Here is a 12,136-nt window from a genome sequence, read left to right as displayed (position 1 = left end):
CTAAACCTTTCCAGACTGCAACAATTTGAATTCAATTATTTTTTAAATTAAAAGTTTCCTCAAAACCAAAATTTCTGAGAGCCTTGTTTGTCTGATATTCACCAGATTAGTAGAAATCCTGGGTCAGATGTGTAGTGCTGCTAATTCATCTCTCTTCAGACACAGACAATAAAGGACTGAATAAGGAAGAAACAGTGATGACATGGAAATTTTTGGGAAGATACACCAGGGAATAAGCCAATTCCGAAGTATACTGGAGTTTAAGTAGGAGTACAGGATGAACCAGTTTTGAGGTTCATTGGTCAAGAAAGTAATTACATCTGTCTTGACCCAAAGGATATTTATATATATATATATATATATCCAATGAAATTACCATTTAAAAGAATTATTTCTCCCAGATAGAGCAATTACTTTGATAATGAGCATATTGACATATTTGTGGTTTACTTGGACTTCTACAAGTCAAGAGGAAATGCAAATTGATGTTTCTGTCCTATTGAAGAAGGTTGGAGATGCTCCATCCCAGGCTCTGGCCCTGCCACTTTTCCTCCCAGCAGGCACGCAGACTTCTCCTCGTGTTTTTGTTCAATCAACAGAGCTCATTTTCATTTTCATTTCCAGGTGAATTTGGCTTTTTCATTAATTCAAGATTATTGCTTTTAAGGGTAGGAAGGTTTTTACACTAAGCATGTGCTACTGATGTGAGAGCTGAGCTGGGCAAGGGGGTTTCACCCAGGAGGGGCAACTTTATGTTCAAGAACAAAGAGAAGAAATAAATGGAGACTGAACACCAGAAGAAAAGATATTCAGTTGATACTATATCAAGCCCTGTTACAACACATTTTGCATAGTACAAGGAATAATTAGGCATTAGCATAAGGATGGGATGCAGTATATACACGTTTGACATTTCATATCTCTATGATGCTAGGAAACCCTTTGTTTGCTAATGTTTTCTGGAAGAGAAATGTTCCCCCTGAACAAATCACATGACATAGCACAAGTAGAAACTTTATCACAACATCATCAAATTGTAAAATGCAAAATAGCTTTCTTAGGTTTGGTTTGTTTGGTTTTTTTTTTGCTGTGTGTCAAAAATGTTTGAGGCTGTTCCTCAAAATAACTTGCCTGTACACTTTGTAAAATATGCTGGAATTTCCCTTCTTCTCCTCCCGCTCATTTCACCCTGAATTCAAACCCTGGTGTGCACAATCTGTACAAGATACCATACTGTGATATTGTACTGTAATATTGTAGTACTACATTGGAACTTCCATTGTGTAGTTTAAAATATGTATGTTCAAAAGATACTTAAATCAATTTATGGTAGAAAAATATGGTAGATTCACAAATTGTCTTGCTATTCATGTTGTCATCATTGTTACAGCATTTATATATTTTTTTAGACAAATGTCTTTCACAATGGTACAACAGGATAAAGTCATGCTGCTCACAGCATCACTTATTTGTTTATTACTTCAAGGAATGTTTTAAAAATCCTATATTCTTTTAGTCAAATATTAGTTTCTTCAATCCTCTTGGGAACTGATGCCATAAAAACCAACAGTGCAAACACACATGACAGAGAATGAGAGCATCTCTGTGATTATAAGTTGACCTAACAGCTCCTCTGACTTACAGCTTTTCATTTTAATGTTATCTGTCTTTATAACAATTTGTATTTTATGATCGACTTCTAAATTTTTCAGAAACCAGAACAAGTAACACAGTTTTTTCCAAGATGTATTGAACATCTGCAAACACTGCCTATTAAATCTGAAGTAATTGTCCTCTGCTGTCTTTGTCTGAGGTCTTACCCTGTTAATTCCAATAGTGTCAAGCTTTAGGGGCTTCATTTGTCCAGACACCTTTTTACTTGATTCTTCCTTAATGAACTGTCCGAGGTCCACTCCCTTTCTAATAAAATCATATTTTTCCCTCTAGCTTTTGCCTGGCGTAGCAGTTTAATCATCAGTAGTATTAAAGTAGTATCAAAGTTTAGCTGCTTTGACAGATCTGTCTACATCTACAAATTACTATCAGGTTTTGAAAGACATAGTTCATGCATGTCTTCCCTTAAGTGTCACTGACATTTACAATTTTACTGTCCAGGTACAAGAAATTGTATTATTTTTTCTCTTCTTCCTTATAAATGTCACTGCCTCTTTTGATGAAGTTGTCCTTCTTGCTCACTCCTGGTGTGGCAGCAGAGGTGGGCATGCTGCCCTGCTCCTGGTTTCAGTCGTGCCCTGCTGTGGGTAAGGCTATTGAGCCCCACACAGCCCAGCCAGGAGGGATGAGCCTCTGGAATGCAGCTATTGCTACCAACCACCAAACTCCAGGCTGACATCATGGCCTAGCCTTCAAGCCGTGCTGTGTATTTAAGAGATAAGGACTAAGTAGTTCAATGCATTGCTCTAGTTTTAGTCTTTCTGCTTGGAGGATTTGCAGTAAAGCCACCACTTATTGCCAGTATTGCTTGATTGTTTTGATACTGATACTCACTTTAGATCTGCTGCTGCACAAACATAAACTGTCACAAAGGACCAAGGAGTGTCAGTCTCCATCAGCCTGGGCTAGCTGGTAAACAGCAAACTAAATGAAGAAAATTATGCATCCTGAATACTCGGTCCATGTGCTGCCCAGATCTTCAAATAGCATTTAAATGTGCTGGATATGTAAAAATAAAGTATTTCACTTGGATGTTCAACTGGGCAAGCTGATTTCTGCCAGTTAAGGTAGGCACTTGTTTAAAAAATGTCATGCAACTTTTAAATAGAAATTGAGGAGGTGAAAAGGGGGAAAGTCAGTCAAAGCCATGGGGCTGGCAGCCCTATCATGCCATTCCACTTCCCTGAGGCCAGTAGTCATGTCAGAGGTCTGTTCTTCTCCTTGCAGTCATCACAAATTGAATGTCTTAGTTAAGAAGGCAATGAAAGAAGACACGCACCAGCCTTTGACTTTCTCCATTTAACAGAAGGTTTAACTGGTACAGCTCAGAGGTGAATTTACAGTGTCTTTCCAGGCTGTCTGCCTGTGATAGATGGCTTCATGGATTCATCATTATCATTGTTCAGCTCCTGAAAGGAAAAAAAGATTTGCAGTTACATTGCTGGAGTGAGGTTTCCAAAAGTATTCTGTCATGAATCCATTCAGTCACGACTCCACATCCCACTGGCTTTTAACTAACTGTAGTGAGAAAAGAAAGCTAAGAGTTCACTGAGGTTCTTTAAATTCCCAAACAAAATAAACCCTATTGGCCAAAACTTAACATTTATTGCTAAAACAGACTGTACTAGGAAACTTATCACCACTTTTAAAGAGATTTCTTCCAACTCCCAGCAGAATATGAAGGGACATTGATTTTAAACTACCTTTGACAAGGTTGCACTTTTAGTAGAGTACCTTCCTTAACATGAATAGTCATGTTTACAAAGAAAGGCTATTTTCACTATAGCTACCTCAAGACATCTCCTCTTAGTCAAAATAGGGGCCATTGAGGAAATCAAGTGGATGAAACACTCAGATAAAGCTCATTTAATATGGTTTACAGTGTATGGATCACACTATTTTGTATGTTAGTCATAGTATTTCCCTCCACTCCAAATAGGTGTAATCTTAAGAGGAAAATAAACACCAGCATTTCCACGTACGTCTCTTGCTGTGCAAAAATGAAACCAGGATATGTATTGGATTAAATTATCAAAGCATTCCACTCTAAATCTTAGTCAGACGCTTTGCTGTGTGTCTTAAATTCCTTACTAGTTCATTCTTCTACAGTCCTTTTGCATTTAGATTATAATTTGAAGGGATTTAGAAGCCATACCTAATAACACACTTGTATTCCTGAAGGTGTTTTATCCTGGTACCTTCAGTATTAACAGCCACATACACATCCAAGGTTTGCATTTGGCAGGAGCAACTGTGCAACCAAACGAGTTGCTTAGAAATTTACGATAATATTAGGCAACAGTATTAAATCTACTGTTATATATATGGTTTGTAAAAAACTTAAAAGTAGAAACTACTATACAAAAGAGCATTTTCATAAACTTAGCTGGAACTGCAAACCCAGCTTACACAGAAGTTTTGAAAGTAGCTGATGCTGTCCCATATTGACATAGCTGTTGTCTATTGAAGCCCTCCCCCAGCAAAAAGAAAACTAAAATTGCTAGCTCTGTTGTCTTTAAAGAGCATTTTGTATTATTACTATATTACAGTTTGGAATTAATAGGACTCTTAAATCCTTAGGTACAATACAGAGTAATTGCGCTTTCAGGACCTTCCCTAGCAATGCCAATTATCCAAGCTCGTAAATCCTACATGGGAAGACCGTAAGTTCAGCCCCCTTCTGTGCCTATGAAAATGAGTATTTCCTCATTATATGCTGCACAGAGGAAACATATGCGTTTTGTACTAGCATCAAAAGAAAATCTCTGCATCCTGCTGCACACAGAGACCTTCAGGAATTGTTAATTCAACCTGCTGTTCATGAGCTGCATTAAATTTGAGCCTAGCTGTGTCTCCTTCAAGATATTGAACATCTTACTCCTCCTTTGTCACCTACACAATCTTTCTTATTCTCCCCTTGCACATTTTAACCCATATGGCCTTTGGCCGTAGCATAAGAGAACCTTTCTGGCGACCCTGAAATTTTATCGTATCAGCCTTCTTCTGAATCAAGAGGATATTTCTTTCTCTCAAGCCAGGTTAGATTAAGTAGTGCTTATTTGCACTGCCAGTTCAAGTTCTCTGCTTCTATTATTGTTGACTACACTAAGCACCACCAGGCAGGAGGCTCTGTCTAATTTAAGATGTTTTGATTTATGTTGTGATCAGTAGACAAAAGAGCCTAACATTTTTGAAGAAACCACCCAAGCATCTTTTTGTATCTTCTTCCTACCACACTGTACAGAATTAGAAAAAACTCTACAAGAGGAAAAGTAACTCCTTTTGATGACACAGAAAGAATGTTGCTCTTCACTGACACGTGTGTGGATATAAAGATGAAAGATCTCCAGCCTAATTTCTAATAAGACATACAGGTGAGGGGGAAAACTCACAGTGCTGTGAGTGCTGTGAGTTTTTACCAGGCACACTGCACTGGACGATATAAAGAGGGAATATTACAACACATTACATCTGTGCCATGTGGCTGTGTTGAGAGTGGTACTGGGTTTTTACCTTTTTGACTCCTGAGCTTCTGTTACCACTGCAGCTTCTGCACCTCACAGCTGTAGATGTCTGGATTTAACACAAGGAAGGCTGTCAGGATTGTGCAATGTTTGACAGACTGCACAATTCATGTCAGGATTTTCTTTTCCCGTACAGTAGTTGCTAACAGGAACATAACAACCTCCTGCTGGTTTTGTGCATGTTTAGTCTCTGAAAAGCAGGAAGACATTGATGAGTGATGAATAGAAGCTCCTTTTCTATCGCTCTGAAACTCCACTGGTGTACCTGGACTTCAAATTATAGGACAGCATTCTATTTGGCTCATGCTTGATGGACCTGCATATGGGTACAAAGTAAATGGGAGAAGCTGGACAGGAGATAGAAATAAGCATTTCCCATGCTATGAGTCCATTAGCAATGTTTAAAATGTATGACATTGTTTTACCCTAATTTTCACCACCACAACTGCCCCCAAAAATTGTCAGTCACTGAAAAATGAGGAGATGGGCATTTTCTCATACTCAGGGAGCCTCAGTAGTAGAAAATCTGTGCAGTTCTGGTGCCTATGCAGGAATCATGAGACCAGGACACAGTGGCAAAGTATCTTTTTAGAAAAGACAGAAGATTTCTCTTGTTAGGAATGGGGCAATCACGAACAATCAAGAGACTATGTATAGCCTCTCTTGGAAAGAAAAAGATGCACATACTAAGTTGGACAAGGTAAATCCAACCAGTTGCAATAGCTTGGGTTTGGATTAAGGTCATTTCATTTAGGCTTTGAGGTGTGGGCTTGTGGTAGATATTTGCCAATAACAATTATAGGCTCAATAAAAAAAAGAGCAGGGTCTGAATATTACCTGTAGAGTCTAAAAGTCTCTTTAGGAATACTCAACAATCTTTTAATTTGTGCATCAAAATTGTGCAGAGTTTTATGAAAGAAGATAATAACGTGGAGTTTTAAACATTTTAATTTCTTTGGTGACTGCAACGAGTGTTAATAACAGATTAATACCTCTGAAGGCTGCTCTGAAGTTCCTTAAAACTCCTAGGAATATGGAGTCTGTAGGTCTTGGCAGTGGTGCTAGGTGCTCACAGTGGTGCAGGACAATGATGCAGAGCCAGAAGAGCCAGACCAAGGGAGACCCTCACACAAAACCTCTCATCTGGAGGGTTGAGGGTAAGAGGATTTCTTTCCATGTTCAGGCCTGAATTAGGCAGGAAAATGTGGTACTGTTTTATGACACGATATTTTTCAGCTTCCTCTACAAGAAAATAAGAGCAAAAAGATTTTGATTTACTAGTGAAACTTTGTTGATTTCCAGCAGTTATTTAAAAAATGAAGGGAAAAATATGCAAGCATAGACACATCTCCTTTCTGTTACAGTGGCAGCTGGAAATTTGGGGTTTAAGCATTGAAACCTAAAGGGAGATCATCAAAAGTTCTAATTCTGGAAAAGAAAGATAAAGAAAGATAAATTCTGGAAAAGAAAGATAAATTCTGGAAAAGAAAGATAATAATTTTTCCTCATCAGTTTTGTCTGTGACTGAGATGACATTTTGAGTCTGACAGAAACACATTCTGCTCTAGTTACAAGACTCTCTGCTATAATAGACTTTGATATAAATCCATGCTATCATGCTTTCTTGTGCCATCAGAACTCATTATACCCTTGTTACAACAACATCGTTTACCATATTCCAAACTAAACTGCAGATATTGCTGTAAAGGGATCCCTGTAAAGGGTAAAATCCCTGTAAATGGTAAACATCCCTGCAAAGGGATGTTCACTCCTGTTTTCAAGTTTTCCCAGACTGCATACAATATGATTCTGGGTTTTAGACATTTGACTTTGAAAACCAGGTTCCCATTTCAAATGATTGAACATGACTTACTTAATTTTTCAAGACAGATTCCTTTTGCAATTCCAAGGGCCTACAATATGATTTACAAAACTCTTGAGAGCATTATCCAGATCAGAACGTATGAAACTCAGCCATTTGGATGTGGGTTGCACCATATTTACATGTGTCCTACATAAAAGTAATTAATCTGCAGCACAGCCTCTACTTCCAGGATCACAAGGAGGTGTCAGGGCCCCACCTCCATCTCCTTTGAGTTACCATTTGAAAATAAAGCTCTTGCAGTGTCGCCCACTTACATGCTTCTCATTCAGCTACAAACCCCAAAGTCTTATTAGCCCTCTTAGACACCTTCTTTATACTTAGCTCAAATAAGATCAAAATGAAAAAAAAAATAGAAATCTTTCAAGATCCAGGAGAAAGCACAGAAAATAAATATACTTTTACCTATTTTGAAAACATTTCCCTAAAAGTTTTGTTGGACTGACAAATCCCTTTTTTTTATTATTAATGCAGCCTTTTAAGAATTTCAGGATTTATTATGAATAGGAAAGAAAACTGGTACCCCCAAACCCATGGTGTCTGAAGAGAGAAACAATAGTTTTAAAAGTCGGAGGAAATTTGCTTTCATTACTCCTGCGTTTTCTTCTTGGGGACAAAATTGGGAAATATTTCTGCTACTTCTCCATTTTCTCTTCCCTTTCTGTAACTGAAAACTGAAAAAAAAATGCGAGGAGCAGAATTTCACAAAAAGAAAAGAACCTAGTTCTTTAAGACAAACATCTTGTGGAACATCTCCTCATGCCACAGAGCTCAGCATAGGCAGGTTGCAGCACAGGTGTGTGAAACAAGCTGGGAAGAAGCACAGTCACCCTGCATCATTTCTCGGCCCTTTGTGAGCCCAAATGAATAAAAATAAGAGTGAAAAGGGAAATAAACCACTGGCCACCTCATTGGACATCACTACATTGATTTTCCTTTGCAATTAAATGCAAATTAATATTGCATTTTGAATGCTATCACATTCCTCTTTGATTGTCCCGTCTGTTTTCGAAAAAGAGAAACATCTCTGGATTGATTTAGAGCTTTTTTTTCCTTTTTGCAACTGTTGTATGAACAGTTTTTCAAACACAGATGTGACAGATGAGGCATAGCCCCTTCAGAATTGCCTCTGCTGTCTAACCCAGCTCAACTCAACCAGGGTGTTGGAGACATCTGAAACTTCCCTCCACAGGAAAGGAGTCTCCACCCTTGTTTTCCCTTCTTGGAGCAGCAAGCCAGCTTCTCACAGAGCACTACTGTTTGTCTTCTGCCTATAAGACTGGCTATGACTTTCAATTAGGGGATTAATGTAGTTGTGCAGGACTTCACCTAGGTCTAAGCAAGCTCCATGAACTCCTACTGAATTGGAAGAAGGTAGAAAAATTTCTTTTAATCAAAACATGGAGAGGGCAGTGTACAAAAGAATGCAGTGCTGGTCAGGGCAGACTAAGGGCAGCACCCATGCCAGCTGGTCCCAGCAATTTGCAGGCATGCTGTGACCTCTGTGCATCATCCACCTCAGCCAGTCCTGTGTGGCTGTGCTGTGCCAGACCATACAGTAGGGAAGTGAATAACACCTTCCACCTGACCTCATCATTTTGCTCAGGTTGAGGTGGTCTTAGAAAATTTAGGATCTCCCAGATGTTTTCCATAATCTAAATCCATTTTCGGTGTCTAATCAAGTAAAAAACACAATGGAGCTGTGAACATCCTTCAGTTTCGGAGGGAATTAATGGAGGACAAAACTGCAAAGTCCTGTCTTCAATGCATTTCTTCAGTGTTCAGATGCAGAAGAGAGGCTTTGGAGCAAAAAGGTGTCTCCAGCTAGAGGCAGTCTGGCAGGCACTGTGGCTGGCCAGCACAACCCATACTTGCCTTCATTGCTGAAGTCCCCTGTGAAAACACAAGGTAGGCAGTGAGCACTACAGAAGAACTGGCATCACTAAACTAGTTTAAAATATGCTGCAAATATTTCATGAAATATCCAAAGGGAGATTTATGCTCCCCATCCATTCCGAAGTATGTATAACAATTCATTCAAAGCCATACACTAGAAACTAGCACTTATTTTTCCAAGCAAATTGGTCTGCTTTCACTCAAAATACGTGCACTGCTTACAATCTCATAGCATCTCATAAACAACTCATGCCAGTATGAGTCCTGAATTTGGAAATTATATATTAGATGTATTCTGTGATATGGAAGACAGAGAAATTTGTTGAGTTTTCTGGCTGATTTTTCAGGTTAGTGGGACTGAGTTTGAAAAGACACGTATGCATATATCATATATATGTATATACAATCATCTGAGGGCTCGAAATGTTTAGGAAAAGACCGAAAAGCTTGAAGGTTCACTTCCAAATCTGCATCATTTTCTTTTTTATTTAAAGGTCATGTTCTAGATCATTCCCAACTATAATCAGTCAACATAAGCCCCAGATAAGGACTGTCTGACAGCTGGATATTAGAAGAAAGCTCTTATTCATGCATGTTTAAAAATCTTTACCATTAATCTTGCCATGAAATCTCAGTTAAATGATTGTGGAATATTACATCAAAGCTATCCAGTGATCAGCAATGTGACTTATTTTCTGACAAATAAAACTTTGTCATTTTTATCAGATGGTCATCACATCTTCACACAAAAATAGCTCTCCTTTTTCTTCTCTCCCTTCTTTTCCCCCCCCAGCTTGACTACAGTGCAGATTTGTATTCTTGGCACTCTCATCCCTGTTTGATGAGTTTTAGGAAAGTCCAACTGTCATTTTGTCCCCAGAAGCAAAGCAAACTCTGCCTTAAACTGATAACAACACAATTTAGCTGCCCCATAAACAGTCATTTTAACTCCATGATATGTGGCTGCTCCTTCAACATTCAAGCAATGGAAATGACATCATTATCAGGCAACTCTAGATGATGAAAAATGGCCTACATTAGGGAACACTGTGGACACAAAAAATCTTCAGCTATCAGTCATCGCCATTGTAATGTACTTACCTCTATCTGCAGATTTAGACTTAGGATGAGGCTGAACTTGCAAGGGAAAAAAACCACCCTCTGCAGAGTATTTTTGTATAATTAAGCTGAAAGATCTCTGCAATTCTGAGTTGTGCAGAGGCCAACAAAAGCCTGAAGGCTACGGTATTTCAGCAACACCATAAATGTAAGGATCCTCAAGGAATATGGTCTTATAGACACTCTGTGGCTGTTAAAAATAGAAATCTAGCGTGATTCTTTCTCAGGATGAAATTTACTATTTTGTATCCAAATTCTGCAGGGTTTTTGTCTACTGTAAGGACTCTACCATTACTTTGCAGAAGTCCTGCAGAAACATATTCTCTGCAGTAGCTGTCACTCCAAAGGTAACACCACAGCCTTGCCTGGTATGAGCCCCTCAAAATCAGACCTGTAAAGGGCTCTCAAAGGCAAGGGCAGTGGAGGTGCCTGCATGAGTCACATTGATAGGGTACAACAGGGCCCGACCTCTCCAAGAGTTATTACCCTGCAGTGGGGAGAAGAATTAAGCCAAGGAACAGGATTTCAAACTGAACCCAAGAACTGGCTCATCAGGAGATGCTGCAACTGTTTTGGGGAGAGAGGGTTGACTTCTGAGTACTAGGAGCTAAGAGATGACAGAAAGCAGTACTCTGAGATTCGCAGACGTGTCTAAAGCTGCTGTGATACTGCCTATGGTGAGAGCTTGTAGCTTCCCAGCCATCACTAGATTGGGACAGAGGAAGAGGAACAGTGAGAATCAAAGGGAAAGTTGTTCTCAGAGCACTTTCCTGCCCAACGCAGGAAGCCCCGAAAGACAGCCTTTTCCCAGGAGTTTTAATGTTAGTATCCTCCTGTTGGCAAGGATGAACCGAAACTTTGAGAAACTCTGGATAACTCAAGCTTCCTTATGCATTATAGAAATATTTTAATTCTTGAGTGGCTAGGGCACTGCAGAGTAAGGGATCCTGGTATCTGCTAGAGCACTAATGGAATACCAAGAGTTGCCTTCACTCTGTCCCCCACTGAGAGGCTTCATTTTATATCCATCTGTACTGTTTCAGCTCTCCTTGCTCTATTATTTGCATGGGAATGAGATTAAGTCTCCAAAGTGTACTTTTCTATGACATATAGCATCCTACACAGACCAAGGATATTTGAACACTCTTGTCCTGTAAGTGTAACCTCCTGTAATGGGAGCTTGTGTTAACTCTTTTCTCCTTTTCACTACCTTTTACATCACAACAAACAAAGTGAAGCTTGCAGCTCTGCCTAGAAGCTCTACTGTATGTAAAAATTAGAAAGTCTTCCTCAGCTGCTCTGTGGCTATCTGTGAAAGCATATAGTGAAAACTGGAAAATGGAATCCTAGTCTCCTGGAAGGCCAAAACTAGAGGAACTCTGGACACAATTTTTCAAGCTGGAAAGGTTCTTGAGTCAAGCAATCACCTTCTTTCAAAATGAAATGGGAAGACAGACACCTTTTCCTCTTGACAAAGATCAAGTGAAATGGTATGTCAATTAAGTGAAATGTTTTGTCAATATTCTGTGCTGTAGAAATATGAAGACTCTACTGGCTTTCTTAGCAACTTGTTTAGGCGCCAGAATAAGAGATTTTCACCCTTAGAAATGTGCTAGTAACATCGTCTTCAAAAAATGAAATTATGCAAATTTCAAACCAAGTTTATTTCAAGTGCTTTCTTACAGAAACAATATAGAAATTTCAAAATGTTTCTTCTTCCTGAGTTTCTTATGCCTTGAATGAGACTGCTCTACACTTATGAAGCCCAAGCAAAACATAATTTCTTTGCCATCTCCAGCTTCCAGAATCTTAGCACATTCTCCTATGCTTTATGTTCTTAGACTTTCTCTACCCAATGCAGGAAATTACAGGAGAATTGCAGTTGTCATTTGGGTTTTGCTTTGTTTAGTCTTTTCAAGAACATTTCAAGAATTGTTTTTATCCCTGTGTTTATTACAAAAGGCTTGAGAATGTGATTCATAGAGGCTCAGAAGCTGGCAACTGAATAAAAGGAAATACAAATTTACAGCATTGTAATTTC

The 12,136-nt window shown here is 38.9% G+C and overlaps 1 long non-coding RNA gene across 2 annotated transcripts in view; it reads right to left on the bottom strand.

The window, feature by feature from the left end:
* Nucleotides 1–814: 814 nt before the first annotated feature.
* Nucleotides 815–12,136, bottom strand: part of LOC148219870 (uncharacterized) — an 81,405-nt gene continuing 70,083 nt past the window's right edge. Inside the window, exons 1-4 of one of the 2 annotated variants that reach the window (XR_015799417.1) lie at nt 8,670–9,031; nt 6,191–6,440; nt 5,188–5,388; nt 815–3,083 (exon numbers count right to left, since the gene is read on the bottom strand). This is a non-coding gene — a long non-coding RNA (uncharacterized LOC148219870). Of the gene's footprint in view, nt 3,084–5,187; nt 5,389–6,190; nt 6,441–8,669; nt 9,032–12,136 lie in introns of those variants that run through there. The other variant, XR_015799416.1, reaches the window with a different exon arrangement.

This window comes from Sturnus vulgaris, chromosome Z, assembly GCF_052056855.1.
Source record: "Sturnus vulgaris isolate bStuVul1 chromosome Z, bStuVul1.hap1, whole genome shotgun sequence".
In the NCBI taxonomy this organism is placed as follows: Eukaryota; Metazoa; Chordata; class Aves; order Passeriformes; family Sturnidae; genus Sturnus; species Sturnus vulgaris.
This window is presented reverse-complemented; position numbering and strand designations above follow the sequence as displayed.